This window comes from Phyllostomus discolor, chromosome 10, assembly GCF_004126475.2.
Source record: "Phyllostomus discolor isolate MPI-MPIP mPhyDis1 chromosome 10, mPhyDis1.pri.v3, whole genome shotgun sequence".
NCBI lineage: Eukaryota > Metazoa > Chordata > Mammalia > Chiroptera > Phyllostomidae > Phyllostomus > Phyllostomus discolor.
In genome coordinates this window covers 41,285,166-41,301,607 of record NC_040912.2, presented here as the reverse complement: position 1 = coordinate 41,301,607, position 16,442 = coordinate 41,285,166, and the positions used below count along the sequence as shown (strand labels likewise).

The 16,442-nt window shown below is 34.9% G+C and overlaps 1 protein-coding gene across 1 annotated transcript in view; it reads right to left on the bottom strand.

The window, feature by feature from the left end:
• GNAT3 (G protein subunit alpha transducin 3) overlaps positions 1 to 16,442 on the bottom strand; it is a 132,797-nt gene that overhangs the window by 88,802 nt on the left and 27,553 nt on the right. The window lies entirely within an intron of this gene.

Here is a 16,442-nt window from a genome sequence, read left to right as displayed (position 1 = left end):
CTGTATTATATTTAAAAAGCAGTAGTCATTTTGAGCTAAAGATGCTAATATCAGAATTGTTTAGTAATTATAATAAATAAATAATTACTGCTAGTAAATAAATATTATACATTACTGCTAATATATTCATGAATATATTATTAGCCAGAAAACCTTCAATGAAATACAAATGTTTCTGGAATCAGTAATGAGTTTTATATGGCATATCTTCTTTGGTTATCAAATGACCATATTTGATTTCCAAGAAAACTGTGGAAACTTAAAGGACATGTGTGTCTTTTCAGTATGAGCTATTAAGCATCTATCCTGTTCTTATGGGGATTTGGCTTGTTTCAAGTTATTTTTATTTATAATTAATAAATATATAATATACAATTAATAACTGAAGAATGTTGGTCTACATAGTCTGGATATTGGGGAGAATTTTTAGGGGAGAGAAAAAGTTAAAGAGCAAGAGCAAAAAGGGAAATGAGTTATTAAGGAATGGCACCTCAATGCCAGGAATTATGGATTAGATCTACTTTTGATATTTTGAGAGAGACAGTTAAAGATGTGCATTGCTTTTAATTATTTTGATTACCAGAGTGTGTTACTTTGAATGTGGCACTGAACACTTGGTGGACTAGATAGCAGCTGGCATTTTATTTAGGTTGCATGGTTGTTGTAACATGGAAAAGTATCTAAAAAGGGTTGGGTTCTAACAATATGTAAAAAGACACAAGAGATATTGAGACTGTGGATTTCTTGGATCAGATATCTGAAAGTGTGTAAAACAGTCATGCAAGGTGTCATACACTGTTGGTGTAATATATAGATGCAGGAACTCTGAAATTAAGCAGAACATAATGATTGAATTATTGGTAACTAATCTAAAATTGTTGCATCTATATTTTGTGTGCATTTCTAATATTCTTTGGGAGAGGAAAATAAAATACTTATATTAAAAGTTACAAATATGATGAGGTAGTAGGTATAGGTATCTTTCTTCCTTGCTTGGAAGTAAAATGTAGGCTTCCTTTGGTGGAAATTAGGTCTTGTTTATTCCTAATTTTAGGTCAGAACTTAGCATATAGAATACACTCAGCATATTTATTAAATGAATAAAAATGTAAATGATAAATTTAGATGATCATCCTACACTATGCTGAAAGAGTATCTCCTTTACAGCTATGTATGTTCACTATGAATAAGAATTCATATAAATGAGTGTATATGTGTATGTATATAATATATAAATATAAAATCATATATAAGCTGTGTCATATATATGTATGTCTATATCTGCAAGATAATGAGAAGTATAATAGTTACCATAACTGTAGTTAACATGCATTAAGCATTTGTTATATTCTACACATAGTGCTAGTCACTGAAACTTTCTCTTTAGCAGTGACATAATTACATAAATTATAACATTCTACACACAGGGTACCATTAGGAAAATAAATATGAATGAAATATCACATAATTAGTGGTAGTACAAAATCTGAACCCATGTATATTTAACTTCAGGTACTACACTTAACCTCTGTGTATATGTTTATGAGGATATCTAAAGGTCAAATTAACAATTATGTTTTTACTGCCTTTTAGTAAACTAAATGTTTAACAAACATTTTTTACAAAATGTTTAATTTTTTTTCACTTCTTTCTTTATGCAGCCACGTACATGCAGAGAATAAAGAAAATGTGTTTTTCTCACTATTCCATTTATAACATTTCCTTGTTTTTAGTATGTTAGCCTAAAGATGGTGGAGTACACCAATAAATGTGGCTAACTATGACTGTGTTCAGAGTAGACTATATTCTTACTCGCTCTTGTTTTTAGTAAAGCAGGGAATCTGATTCCTGCTACGTAGGATTCCTGCTATGTACACAGTGGTATTCCATTACGTACATCTACACAGGTACAAAACAAACTTTTACATAGAACACAAACATGTCATTATACAAAATATAAAATCAAAATTATTTTTTCTCTACTTCTCGTATTGGTTTGGAGGCATAGGTTTTACCCCTGGATAAGTCTTTATTCTGTGAAACTTGGCAGGTTTCTCAGCTTAGTCTGGACATCCTCAAGAGTTCTCCCTTATCCTGGACTCTACTCAAGACTGACAGACAGCCTTCTAAGTCGCCTGATAAATTAGTTGAAGCAGTATTCTCAAATACTGTATATGCTGCTTACAAAATTCAAATAGACTAACCAAATTGTGTATCTCTTTCTCAGAGCTAGCAAATACAAGCGTATAACCTGTCTTTTGTCTTAAAATGAATATATTCTAAAAATCAACATACCAGGGCTCCTAAGACCCTCTCTGATGATCTGGCTCATGAATCTTTGTAGGTCCATCTTATAGAGGGTTTGGATTGTATCAACACTGATTTTTAAGTTATGGCTTTCCCTTCTGTGCATGCTTTTAAATATTACAGTGGGTAGTCATAGAACTATTTGGGGTTTGAAAATATAAATACTTGGATATTTGAAGGACCATTGATTGTTTACTTAATTTTTATCTTTGTTATTCTAGTGTGGAAACTAAAAAAGAGAGAATACTCTTTGTGTGCTTTGTGTTAGGCCAATCTGCATATATTCACATTACAAGCAGAACTGTTTTGATTGTGCTTTATTGCTCCACACAAATGTTGCAAATTTTACAAATGAAAGGCAAGACGCTCCACCAGTATAAAGATCAAGACCTGCTTTATGACAATGCTTGCTTTACTGCAGTGGTCTGGAACCAAACCATGCAATATCTGCAAGGTATTTAATATCATCAGATGAGTTTAGCCTCTTTGCTATTTTTAATTTTGTTGAATTTTAAGTAGGAATTGCAAATGTTTTAAAAATTTAGAAAGTATAGAATAATCTATGTCCCATTTCTGCCTACCTCCATCCCATTTATCTGAAATAAACTCTTTTAACTGTTTCTAGTTTTTTTTTTTTTTTCATTTTCACCAATAACTTTATTGCTTTGGATATTTTGAGTAGGTCGGCTCTCTCCCACTATTGGCTTCTAGTGGGTAGAAGCCGGGGTGTTGCTAAACATCTTTCCATGCATAAGACAACACCACAGCAAATAATTATTTGATCAAAATGTCAATAGTACCAAGAAACTTCAAAAACCACTTATGACACATTTGACCAGTCACAATATCTTCTCCATACACTGCACAAATCTTGTCTTCATGTTTCAGTTGAATTTTTACCTTTCCTTTTTTAAGTATATTTTATTGATTATGGTATTACAGTTATCCCAATTTCCCCCCTTGGCCCCTGTTGGCTTGTTCCCCCCTTCCCTCCAGTGATCCCCCAACTAAGTTCATGTCCTTGGGTTGTGCATGTAAGTTCTTTGGTTTCTCCAAAGTAGTTACATCCACAATTGTATGTACAGTTAGCATCATGTGGTGGTTAAAGTGTGGAATCTGGAACTAGACTGTTGGATTCAATCTTGGCTTCCCCACTTATTGACAGGATGACCTAGGGCTTAACCTTCTGCATCTTTTTTTTTTTTTGTAAATCTATAAAATACAGATAAAATATCAACTTTATAAATTATATTACATTAAAGTATTTTAGAACAGTGTTTGGCATGTAGAATTTTAGCTATTGTTAATTCCTCTACATTTTTAAATATGATAGCTATGTAACTATTTTTGAATCATCAGCTTTAAGTGTTTTGTGTTGATGAGAGAAAGATTTAACTCACATAAACTGAATCATCTGGCTGCTCCACTGCAGCCATTTCTGTGTGTGTTTTAGGCCATGGCTTCCTTGTTTTTACACTATCTTTCAGTACTGTTTTATCCATTTTCCAGAAATGTGTTGGAACACTGTACACTGTACTTCTCCTGTATACTACACTTCTCCTCCCATTCATTTTATTAGGTTTGTACATTTGTTATATTTTTACTATAATTTGACTAGAGTTTGTGGGGAAAGGAGGAAAATAACATGAGCTCAGTTTGTCATATGAAAAAATGAGCTTTTTTGGTATTTTTAATTGAATTCATTGGGGTGGCATTGGTTAATAAAATTATATAGGTTAGAAAACTTCTTGAGTTTAAAAACTCAAGATATGTATTCTCTTAGGCAATCAAGAGTGAGATAGATGGCTAAATGATACATACTTTTACGTGAATAGGGAAGATAACTTCTATAAAATTACTTTGAGATACCTAATATTTCTGATCCTTAATTTCCCATCTGTAAAATGAAGTGGGTGAACAAGATGATATCTGAGTTCCACCCAATTTGGACATTTTATAATTATATTAGTTTTATTTGCCTAACAAATTTCTCCTTTTCACAAAACTATGCTGGCCTAAGCAATTTCAATAAAACATCATCTGCACATACTGCCTTTTCCCTTAGTATCTTCACTATGTTCATGGCTGCACATGAAATTTGAAAGATAACACAGAAATATTTTGCCATGCTTCATTAATAAGCAATATCTCAAGGTTAATAATTAAAAGGAAAGAATCTGTAAGTTTTTATCTTAATTGTTATTGAAGACTTAACTTGGAAATGGCCATTTAAGTTAATGTATTTGGAGAGCATTTAGTTATATACTTGGGGAGTATACATGGGGAGTATTAGGCCTATTTTCGATATGATAAAGCTGGTAGAATCTTACTCTATTCAGGAAAGCTGACTTGTTTCCAAGGCTAAGTAATTAGACCTTAAAAAACAAACATTCAGGACTCATCATGACTTTTCCTGTTCCTTCACATGAAACAACCAATCAGCCCATCAGCAACCATATTTTACTTTACATACATTTATTTATTATTCAGCCTTTACTCTCACTATGCATATTTATTTATATTTTTAAAAATTATTTTTATTGCATTTTTTCTGTTACCTTTTATCTCCCCTGTACTCTCTTCCCCCTCCACCTATGCCTTTCTGCCTGCAACCACCACATGGTTGTCGGTGTCCATGAGCTCTTTCCCTTTTTTCTTTTTTGCTCAATTCCCCTTTCCTCCCCAGAGCTGTCATCCTGCTCTCTATGAGCCTGTCTCTATTTTGCTTGTTAGTTCAGTTTGCTCATTAGATTCCACATATGAGTGAAATCATATGGTAATTGTCTTTCTCTGACTGACTTATTTCATTTAGCATATTTTTTATTTAGCCTTTTTTTTAATGTCATCAATATCACTCTCCATCAGGTTACTCCTATACCTCTCTAGCGTTCTACACTAGTCTCTTACTGATTTTTTTGCTTTCACCCTTTCCCCTATGTTCTGTTTAGAAATGGCTTCGTAAAATACACAGATTAAAATCAAAATTTCTACCATGGCCTTAAAAAACTTTCCTAATGTGATCTGGACTCTTCTCCTCTGATCTTCTATCAATCTGTTTCTCTCTCCTTTACTCCATTCCCACAATGCTGTCTTTGGTGTTTCTCTAGTATGCCAAACCAGTTTCATGATTTGGGCCTTAGCACTTGAGGTATCCTCTGCCTAAAATGGTCTCCAAGATCTTTCTGTGGCTAATCTACTTTACCTTCATTTCCTTGCTCCAAGGCACTGCTTTAAAGAGGCCTTCCAAAGGGGGCATGCTGTTCTTCACCTTCAGGTACTCTGTTCCATTTACTCTAATTCATTTTTTTCTTATTTTTACTTTGTGGTATCACGTAAAGTATTTGTAAATATGTTCATTTTTTTCTTTCTCGTTGTCTTTTTGTCTCTCCATGTCTCTGTCCCTTTTTCTTTCTGTCCCCTCCACAGAAGTGTAGGGCAGAGATTTTTGTCCCCACCTTTACTGCTATACTGCTATTTCTTAGAACCTAGCACAGTGCCTAAAAATGATAAACACTTAAAAATATTTTTACATTGAATTCTAATTGCCTGTTTTATTACTTCACATCCCCACTCCTTGGTAAGCAATTACAGAGCAGGAACTATGTCTGCCTTACCATATTCTCCCCTACACTGACTAGAGTGCTTGGTAAAAATAACCCTGTGTTACAAAACAGAGACAAAAGGAATAAATTTTCTGAATTCAATGATGATTCTTTTTTGGAAACTACTCCCTATGACATTTTAATGAAAAATTCAAAAAATTATGATAAAATATTGGCTTCATGGAATTTTTAGGCTGATGGGCACATTAATAATTTAAAAATGACAGTCAATTTTTTAAATTCAAAATATATTTAAGTGTTATTTATAATGCTAACTTCATAAGTATTTGTGGTTTTCTATCTACTACATATAAGCATATTGAGTCTATTGATGTCCTGTGTAAACAATAGACATGCTGTATTAGAAATGAGAACACCTCATTTCTACTCATTTAGTAGAGGAAATCCTACTAAATAACCTCATGAATTTGGGTGATTGAATCCTAGGGTATCCTATTTTCTTTGTTTGTAAGCTGAAAAGAATGGTGTACATGATTTCCAAAGTGCTGCTGTTCTTGTCATACCATATGCCTCGTGTCATAACTGTAATATTGACTTTCTGTAAAAGAGTGGATGACTCATTATTAACCATCAGTCATATTTTAATATTATATGGAGATGGGTTTAGTTTTCAGTTACTGTTTCAGAAACACTGTTTTGAAATGTGGGCAATAGTTAACTTGAAGATTGTTGTTTCGTGACCAGAGTTCACTAGCACTTGTGTTGCCTGAGATTTGGGAGCAACCCAAGTATCCATAAGTAGATGGTGGATGAAAAAGCTTTGGTATATTTACACAATGGAATACTACTCAACTACAAAAGTAAAGAAGGAAAGCTTGCCCTTTGCAACATCATGGGTGGACCTGGAGAGAATTATGCAAAATGAAATAAGCCAATCAGAGAAAAACAAATACAATGTGACTTCATTCATATGTGGAATCTAATGAACAAAATGAACTAACAAGTGAAATAGAGACAGACTGATAGAAAGCAGGCTGACAACTGTTTGGGGAAAGAAGTTGGGAACCTGAGTGGGTGTGGAGGAATTGAGAAAAAAAGAGGAGAGAAAAAACTTATGGAGAGGGACAACAGTATGATGATTTTCAGGAAGACAGGGGGTGGGGAGAGGTGGAGGAGGGTAAAGGGGGGATAAATGGATAAATGGTGATGGTGATGGATGGAGACTTGCCTTGGGGGGATACAGCACAGCATAAAGAGGATATGCTGTGGAATCCTGCACCTAAAACCTATATAATTTTGTTAACCAGTGTCACCCTAATAAATTCAGTAAAAAGAAATATATAGAGTGAGTCTCTTCAGTTAGGAAAGGTTAATGACCCTTGAGTTTACTTGCCTGTTGGATTCTGCTGACTTATTAAAGGAGATGTTTCTGTTTGAATTAAAAAAAAAAAGAAAACACTCATCCAAAAATTTTAAAAACCATGTTTAATGCCTTATGTTATTATTTACCAATGTTTATAGGTAAAACAAATCTATGTGTTATTTAGCTTAACAAACCATATGTCACTGATGGTTACCACTCAAATATATCCTCTTGAGTGCTATATACATATTAGTATTTCATTCCAACTTTTTTTCACTTTTCTAAATACCACTGTTCTTTTAGTGATTTTTAGTATCTTCTCTTGAACTACTCTAAGTTCTTCAAATTTCATCTAATATAGAATCCAAACTGCAAAGGCACTTTACTTAATATAAGTATACTTAGTAGAGATTGCAGAGGAGTTTCTTTTTGTTGTTGTTGTTTTTACAGAGCATTGATTTTCTGCTCCCTGACTTCATATCATCTTAATTTTTTAGAAATAACAACACATTATGATTTTAGAAATCAAGTTGAGCTCTACGAGGTACTTATTAATAGGCAAAAATAGTTGTGATAGGTTATATATAATGATTAGGGGCATGCTCTTTGTTTTAAAACAAATAAATAAAATAAAACAAAAAGAAAAAATAATTAAAATAAAACCTATGCCACCATTATTGTTTCCCTTATATCTTTAAAGTGTTTTGGTTTTATAGAGAGTCACCTGTTAAGTTGAAAACACCCCCATGTCACATTAAGTAATAGCTACCAGAATGTTGGGAAGAGTGAGTATTAATTTCTAGTTTTAAAGTTTGTTATTATTATTTTAATTTACTTTTTTGAGGTAGGATTGGTTAATAATCATGTGTAGAACATTATAATTTGAACTCCTAATAAGAAAGACTCTAAGGAATCTGGTTTTCTTCTTTAAACCACACAGTCTACACATGTGGCCAGGGCCTCACATCAATGGCAGACCCAGGGCAGTATCTTTGGGTTTCAAATCAGGTCCCCCCACCTTGGCATCCTGCTTTTAGAGACCCTGAAGTGCAGTACTCCCTTCTGGCTTTCCAGAAGTCTTCAGTGGCATTTAGAGATTTTTAACTGCACAGTGATTGGACCTAAGGATGTGATAATAAACTCAATTTCATCTGTGCTTATTCCCACTACACATCAGTGTGAATGACCACTACCTGCTCCTGTGCTTCTTTTCATCTTCCGTTCCTTAAGTAGTGTGTCTCGCTTTCATTGTGGGAACTCTGGATTTCTGTCACCTTACTAGTCTCTATTCCCCCTTCTTAGAATATGGATTCTACATTTCCACGTTTTCTCTAGAACATTATCCTTATATTGTCAATGAACACTACCTTTTTTTTTTTTACAAAAGACAGACAGTGAGAAGAGTTAGCTTCAAGCAGATTTTGTTTTATCCCATAATATAAATAGCAAAAAAGAAATGCAAAGGCTTTAGTATCTATAATACTTAAAAGAAAGACTGGAGGATACACTGAGAGAACAAATAAAAATTAATATTGCAGCAAAATCTTTTGCCACAAAATTTGAAACTTCATATCAGCAGGGAAAGAAGATGGTATCTTTTTCCTGGACCTGCGAGGAGGTCAAGCCAGGCATGGGCGAGCTTCTCAGCTCTGTAGGGATGGTGCAGAGCTGTAAGAGTGTCTCTTATAGCACCATACCTAATTTGAAAAGGCAATTATCCAAAAATCAGCCAAGATAATTTATAAAACCGAGGTATCATTGTGTGTCTGAGTCTAAACATTAAAGCTAGTGCTTTTAAGAATTGGGGGTCGAGGAACCACGTCAAACCAAAGTCAGAATATGGACAGTGTGCTATAGTGGGTGGATGAAAAAAATTCCAAGGGTACAGGTTATGAATGAAAAGGGGCACTGTATTAAATCTAAGTTAAAGTAAGCTCACAGGGTGATGTGATCATAAATTCCTAACTGGCCAAGTCAAGGTGGGTAGTTGCATTCCAGGCCTATATCTTTAGTGAAAGACTTATCCTTGCCTTGCTCTGTAAGCCCTGACTATTGTTTTTCTGTATCTAGGTTAAAACACCTTGAAATGCCTCTGGTACAGGGCCCTCAGAAAACACCCTCAGGAGCACACACAATCTTGTTACTATCCTCTAATCCTATCCTTACCTCCTTTCTTTTTTTTCCTATTTTTTTATTTTAATCATTGTTCAAGTACAGTTTTCTTCCTTTTACTCCCAATCCAGCCCGCCCACCCAACCCTCCCAACTTCCCTCCCATTACCACCCTCCCCCTAGTTTTTGTCCATGTGTCCTTTAAATTTGTTCCTGTAAACCCTACCCATTCTCCCCTGAAATTCCCTCTTCTCTCCCCTCTGGTCACTGTCAGTCTGTCCTCTATTTCAGTGTCTTTGGTTATATTTTGCTTGTTTCTTTGTTTTGTTGTTTAGGTTCCTGTTAAAGGTGAGATCATATGGTATTTGTCTTTCACTGCCTGACTTATTTCGCTTAGCATAATTCTTTCCAGCTCCATCCAAGCTGTTGCAAAGGGTAGGAGCTCCTTCTCTCTTTCTGCTGCATAGAATTCCATTGTGTAAATGTACTGTAGTTTTTTTTGATCCATTCATTTACTGATGGGCATCTACTTACCTCCTTTCTTGTACTTACATGTAATCTTTCTAATGTTCCCCCCTTAACCTCAAATGTATAAAAGGACCTGCAAAACTTTTTTTGGTGGGGGAGCGGGGAGTATTTGAAATCTTGCTTCCCAGTGTGGTCATCAATTTGGCTCAAATAAACTCTTATAAAAATTATCTAGAGGTTTGGAATTATGTAAGTCAAAAAGGTTAATAGTAAAATCTAGTTTATACATATTTCCTGATTCCCCCCAGCAAGCCTGATGAATGCTTACTGTCATTTTTATTACTGAAAAAACAAAAAGAAACCCAAAAGGAGCCCACTGGGGTGGATACCAGCTTTTGGCGGCAGCTGTGTCATGTGGTTGTCTTCAGGCTAGGCCTCCTGATAGTCCATCAACATCCCTCATGTTTATCTGAGATCCATAACCAGGGTGGGGTGGATATGTTGAAGGAATAGGAATTTAGTAGATATATTCAGTACTGATACCATCGTTCAGCAGTGAAATAGTATAAATCATTTAGGCATCAATGGAAGGATGAGTTCCTAGATGGGACAGACATACTGAAGAGTAAGAGAGATCTGACTGGTAGATATCAGTCTGTTGGCTTACTACCACATTGTAGGTCCAGCACAGGCCCCCACCACCAAATACCACAGGAAACACTCATTAAAACTTTGAATGGATTTCACTGGATTAAATCAAATACTCTAAATGAATAGATCTAAGTAGTTACCTTCATGCCTCACACAAATAATCAATATTTATTAGGCACAAGAATGTATTAGAGGATATGCACAGCAGCTGTCCAGGGCACAATTAGAAAGTCAGCTCAGGGACATCGGTTCATTCAAGTGCTTTTGTGGTAAAGAATATAATCCCTAGAAGAATTATGAAGACAAAATTTTGGACTCAATGACTCAAGAACCAGGGTGCCATGGTAAGTAAAAGCACTATCAGCAGCAAGGCCTACTTCAGAGCCAGTGCTCCTGATCTCAAAAATGAGACACTCCTCGATCTGGAAGTATGAGCCCCATCCTTCCTTAGAAGAGGCTGGGCCTCTGGTGAGATGGGTGGCCACACCCACAAATGCTAGAGGAAGGTGGGGTATGAGAACCACGGGGATCAGTCTAGTCACAGTTATTTCAAAGCGGATGGAGAATATTACGTGCAGCCTGAGGGTGCTTAGGTGCCAATTTAAAAATATGTTTGTCTTACACAAAACATATCTAGATTCCAAAAGGATTGTGACTTTACTTCTAATTGGGGGAGAAAAAAAAAAAAACCCTAACAGCAAAGGGAAACACACAGAGACACACTCAATGTTAGTTATGCTACTGACAATACATCCCTTAAAAAGTTGTTCTTATCTTAAAAGGAAGTTGATAACATTACTCTTCATTTTTTTCTTCTTCACTGTATTTTTTTCCATTATCACACTGTTATCCATGTCCATGAGTTCTTTTTCTTTTTTGCTCCATCCTTCTACTTCCTAATGGACCACCCCCATAAAGCAATTACTCTTTAAAAACAGAAATATCCTGCTAAAACACTCATTTTCATAGAACTGAAAAGCAAAGCATTGTGTATCTTTCTTTTTGTAGGATTTGGGATTTGGAATATTTGAATAAAGATTCACATAATCCTGAGGGAAAGTAATATCATTCTTGTCATTATATTCAGGTAAGTTGTTCTTTTATAAAATTTTTTATTGTTTCTAACATTCTAGTATTTGTATAACTATTTTTAGAAAATAGTTTATATTGAGACTCTGAAGGAGTATTTTTTTCTTTTATTGCTCTCGCTAAAGTGAGGAGTTATAGAGAGGAGTGACTCACAATTCAGAATAGTTTCCTATGACATATAAATAATGGTGAGAATTTTGAACAATGAGATGTCAAAATTAATAAATAGGAGGTTGGAAACTTTTTCTGGAATATAAAAATACTAATAATCCTGAAGTCCCAAAGAAGTCCATATGCTGACATATGAAAATGTTAAAAACAAGGTAATACAAAAGGTATGGTTGAGATGAGATTTATTAAACAAAGAACTTAAAATCCAGAAGGTAAATTTAAGTTGGCTTGAATGCATTACACTACTTCTTCTATTATGTTCTTAAAATGGCAAACATTCTATAACTCTGTTGACTGCTTTATGTAATTATGATAAAGTTTTGTTATTTAATTAAGCTCTTAGAAGCCCTCTGTTTTCTAAGAAGCAATTTATGTATTAACAGTGAAAGTTGGACTACTCAAAACACAGTCTGATATAGTTTATTGCTCATAATTACCACCAATAAATATATGTTGTATGAAGAGACTTGAGTTTAATAATATTCATATTGAAAAACAAAATGCAAATATGCTAGCTACTTTGCTTTCTTTACCAATAATGCTTTATCATGTAAAAGGGTTTTATTTTCCTGGATTTAGTCCTACCCATTCTTTTAGACTCAAGTGTTACTTCCTATAAGAAGCCTTCCTGTGTTCCCTAAAACAGGGGTATTCTGATCCTCAGTGATCCCTGTGCACAGTGTGTCCTGCACTTGTCATGCTACCTGGTATTAGTGCTGTTCTGTCTCTATGCCTGTCTTCCTTATTAGACTATGAACTTCTTAAGGGCTGGAAATTTATATATATATACATATAAGGGGCAGATCTCTCTCTCTTTATATATATAGATATATATCTTTCTCTCTCTCTCTCTCTCTCTCTCTCTATATATATATATATATATATATATATATGTAAGTAAATAAATTATACCTCTTTGTTCTCCATCACAGGAATATCAAATGTGCTAAATATTTCTAGAAAAAATGAGTAAATGAATATATTGTCTGTTTTGCTAGATGATTATAATTCCACACCTTCATGAAAGAACAAACGTGCTGTGTAGCACTTCTAACATTGGAGATGGGATTACCACTTCTAAATTTTAGCATAGTTATCCATATAGGCCCTAACATTTCTATCAAACAGCTTTGGTAGAAAATAAATGTATTCAAACCATTTGGGGAGATCATTTATAAGGATATGAAATTGTTACATTTTTTGAGAGTTTGCAGATGTATTCACTTATCTCAGTTAACCACCTTTATTTTTTTAGTTTAAAAGATAAAAATTAAGGTGATAATACAACATGATCTATAGACTTTGAAAATGCCTCATCAAATAATGAAGTTAAAGTTATTTATGGCAGATTTAGCCAAACCAACCTATAGATAAAAGTAGAATCATTTTTCAAGTTCTTCCTAATTAATAACAGAACACTTTTGTAATCTATGAAGAACACTAAATTTCTTTAAATAATCTGGTTTCATTAAAATATAAAATATTTCAAAAATTGTGAGTCTTTGGATAGTATGGATTAAAATCATTAAAATACAAGTGATACCTTAAACTTAAATGGTGACTGGGTCTCTTTGTTAACAGACATTAATAAGAATTAAATTTAAACCACACATAATTAATTTTACCCCCTTGAAATCAAAGATACATAGTTTGGAATATGTCATTGAAAACTGTGGGGCAGATATATATGTGTGTGTGTGTGTGTGTGTGTGTGTGTATGTGTGTGTATATATATATATATATATATATAATTTTTATTTAAAGTAGCCTTCCTACCCCTGCTCCTGCCTTATCTCCATTCCCCACTTGTACAAACTTAAAAAAAAGGTTGACTGAATTTTGACCTGGAATATCTCAGCTTTCAGATGTTAGGCAACCCAAGAAAACCTAATTTCAGACAGTGTAGACTGACATTTTGTCTCTCTGTGCCCATTCTCCTTCTGTAGGCTATAACCTCAGATCTGCAGACTGCTCTCTTTGGGAATCTTATATCCCCACCTTCTCTCCACACAACCCTCTCTGAGCACTTTCCTTTACTGTCGATGCCTGGTCTGAGGATACTTTCTGTCAGTGCCTCTTACCTTGTGTTGCATTGATCAGCATAGTCCTAATTCGAAACATGGCTCTAGCCTTTATGTCCAATTATAAAGGACACATGGACAATAACAAGGGGGTTGGAAACAGGGGAGGGAGGTGGGGAGGGCTGGAGTGATGGGGAAGGGTGGGGGGAACAGGTAGAAAACTGTACTTGAACAACAATTAAAAAGTGTTAAAAATAAACAAATAAAATGAAGGTAAAACATGACTCTAGCTATGAAATAAACAGAACTCATTTTCTAACAAAATAACCAAGCCTTAAAATACTCATATCTTTGAGACATGTGATAAAGTTTTGCCTATTTTAAATAAGTGGTGTAAGTGTATGTTTTCAAAAGAGGAGACAAACGAAAATGACACAAGGGTTTCTGATCATGAGAGAAGAAAGAGGCCCAGTCTAGAATAGAGGGATTTCACAAGAATGGGAGGCCAGAGAATCAGAAGAAAACTTCCATTTACATCAGATTTTTGCCCAGGAGGAATCCCAAGAGCTTTTTTCTCGAAGGGGTTCCTTCCTGGGTGTCCAGGACATTGCTGAGCTGCATGGCTTGGTGCCAGGCTTTATTAGAGGCACTTGACCATTGCACTGTAAAAATCAAGACTACAAGACAGAAATGCAAATCTTTTTGTTTCTGTTCAACATACAATAAAACTGGGGCCCAGAAGGCTTGCTCATGGGACTTCCCTGAGGTTTCTGGAGGTGGTCATGCCAGAAACACACCATGAATTTGGGTTTCCTCCTTGTTCTGTTTAGACCATGAATACAATCCAGGCTGTAGGTACATAATTTTAATAAAAATGTCATGTTTTCTTTTACTGTGCACCTATTTCTTTTTCACTTCACTTATCAAAGTAGCATTCTCCATTTCTCCTTGTCCTTTCCTCCATTTCTCAGGAACCTTTTGCACCTTGGCCTTGACATTGTATATGTTGCTCCATTATCTTAGATAAACTTGGTCAGAGATTCCCAGGGTAATCTCTTCAGTAAGCATGTTGGCCAAGGTGCCAGGAGACAGGAGGTGTGCCAGCACATTGCATAAGTGCCTTAGTCATGTAATCAGATACTGTGACACAGGGCAAAGTGAGCAGGGGAGCCAAAGAAGTAGGACAGAGTAAAAGGGAAAAGAAAAAAACACATAATTACTACTGCAGTGCATTAGAAGCAGAACAGGCTGTTAGGTTCTGCAACCATACTGTTTACAATCACAGAGTTACTGATTGAAAAAGGCTTAAATAAAATCCAGAATCTAATTATGTGAACACTTATTAGGTCACTTGATCCATGATCAAAGACAAGAGATAGACGTTTCCTTTGCAGCTCAGTGCTGGTCTCCCTTGGCGGAGCTGGGACACAAAAAGCTACAGTGGAGGCCTGTTTGCTCACTAACATTGTAGCTCATTTTTCTCTCAAACTTGTCATAAGTTTTTTCCTAAAATGTTATAGGAGAATTGAAAAAAGATTTGGAATGTACTTTAGTGCAATCTTGTCTTAGACTTTCAATCATGTTTTTAAGAAATTTTGATTGTTTTAAAGATGTTATTTATTTAATTTTAGAGAGAGAGGAATGGAGGGAGACAGAGAGGTAGAGAAACATCGATGTGTGGTTGCCTCTTGTGTGCCCCCTACTAGGGAACTGGCCCACAACCCACACATGTGCCCTGACTGGGAATCAAACCAGTGACCTATTCATTGGTTTGCAGTCTGGCACTCAATCCACAGAGACACACCAGCCAAGGCAAATATCAATTGTTTTAAACATTTGAAAGAAAAGGAGTTTTACTTCATTTTGCATTTTCTCATTTTTGGCACCATCATTTTCTGCTCACCTCAAACAATTTCTTCATAATATTTTTCACATATTTGGCAAAAAATAGGTAATAAGTACACTCTAGTTTTATGTACAGCAAAGGTTAGAAAATGAAAGCTGTAAGGGATGCTTGGGGAACACACTAATGTCTTTCTCCACCTACCCCTTGAAAAAGAGCCTCTAGATGATATTTTTTCAAATCATCTTATTCATCCCCTCCTGTTAGAGTCCTTACCATCACTAGTTATCTGTACCCAGGTTTTTTCAAATACCTTTTATATTACAAAAAGAAACATTCTGGGAATGGATATATAAAGGTCCTCTAGATGTGAGAGAATTTCGGATATGAGCTCATTCTGTTCACTTACAGCATGATTTCTCTAGGGAAGAAATGTAATCCCTTTTCATTTATAGGATTCCTAGATGGAAGATAGTTGTTCTTAAATCATTCAGCTCATTCTTTCAATCAAAATCCTTGGGCTTGAACCAGATTTTCTTCCAAGCTGTATAGCTGGTAGAATGACTTGGAGAAGAAGGTATACGATGTAAAAAAGGGATCACAGGCTATGAAGGCAGTGACCTGACATGCTATTTCTTGTAAATTTTTAAGGAATTGATTGCATGATCAACTTCCTCCAAACTAAGTGGATACTAATTTCAGACTGAATTAATACTCATAAAGTAGTTATAAAAAGAGTAGAAAGAATATTGTTTATGAGGCAATGCTGGTTCTATTTCTAATATAAGTAAATAAACATTTTACACTCTTATTTTCTTATACTCTTACATAAACTAAGGATATAACTGTAACTTT